Source organism: Tupaia chinensis, unplaced genomic scaffold (genome assembly GCF_000334495.1).
Source record: "Tupaia chinensis unplaced genomic scaffold, TupChi_1.0 Scaffold000415_1, whole genome shotgun sequence".
NCBI classification, from domain to species: Eukaryota; Metazoa; Chordata; class Mammalia; order Scandentia; family Tupaiidae; genus Tupaia; species Tupaia belangeri.
In genome coordinates, this window is record NW_006159920.1 from 3343523 (window position 1) to 3344891 (window position 1369).

The window sequence follows — 1369 nt, forward strand, 5'->3', positions numbered from 1 at the left end:
CGCCCCCCCCCCCCCCGCCGCGCCGCCCCGCCGGCTCCGGTCTCCACTCCGGCTCCCGCGCTCTCACGCCCGCTAGCTTCGCCCCCCCCCCCCCCCCCCCCCCCTCCCAGCCGCTCCCCGCCCCCGAGTTCCGGGTGCCACGTCTGCCAAAGCATGCGCACCAGGCTGGGTGGAGGAAGAGCTTGCTGGGAATTGTAGTCACTGCAAGGCTGCGCCCGGGGGCGGCTGGTGTGGTCTTGGCGTCGAGGGCCCGCAGTAGAGTGAATGGAGTGCGGAAAGGCAGGATCGGGGCGGGTAAGAGAAGGCAATTAACTTAAAGGGCTTCCTTTGTGCTTGGAGTTCAGGAGCAAGATCTCACTCAGGTCATAGAAGTAAATTTTATTTTCCCCACCTGGAAGATTAGGAGGCAACCCAGAGACCGAGTAATTTGCCCCAGATCACACAGCCTGTAGTTGACAGAGAATGACGCTGCCTGCAGAGAGTAAGAAAAGCGCTCATCTCCGCCTCTCAGGTTCCCACCTAGACTTTCTTTTATCCTGCAGCAAGACTTTATTGAGCTGTTGAAAAACAATTTGGCAGTCCCTTTAAAAGGTACATACACATAACTCATCCTATGAGCCAGCAATTCCACCCATAGGCATATTTGGGGTCAGTATATACCCAAAAGAATTGAAAACAGGTTTTCAAACAAAAGCTTGTACAGCTATCTATGTTCATAGCGGTACTGTTCACAATAGTCCTAAAGTGGAAACAACCCAGAGGGCCATTGAGGGGTGAATGGGTGAACAAATGTGATATTCAAAACCCGTACAATAGAATATCATTCACTCAGTAAAAGAAATGAAGTACTGTTACATGCTACACTGTGAATTAATCTCACAAATATGCTGATGAGGGCCAGCAGGTGGCCTAGTGGTTAAGGTGCTGGACTTCCACCTAGCTAAGTGGAAACAACCCAGAGGGCCATTGAGGGGTGAATGGGTGAACAAATGTGATATTCAAAACCCGTACAATAGAATATCATTCACTCAGTAAAAGAAATGAAGTACTGTTACATGCTACACTGTGAATTAATCTCACAAATATGCTGATGAGGGCCAGCAGGTGGCCTAGTGGTTAAGGTGCTGGACTTCCACTTAGCTAACTGTGGTTCAAGTCCCGGACTCAGCGGCTTGAAACTCATGCCTGGTACATGTGCACGTCCACCCATAATCCTGAGAGGAGAGTGGAGAAGAAGCAATTGTGGAGTGGCCATCCCCCCTGGAGGGTGATTTCTCACTTCCTATCTCTGTCTCTCCAGTGAGCATACATGCCCTATAGCAAAATATCTCTCTAAAAACAAAAGAAAAAAAAAAAACAAACGCATGGG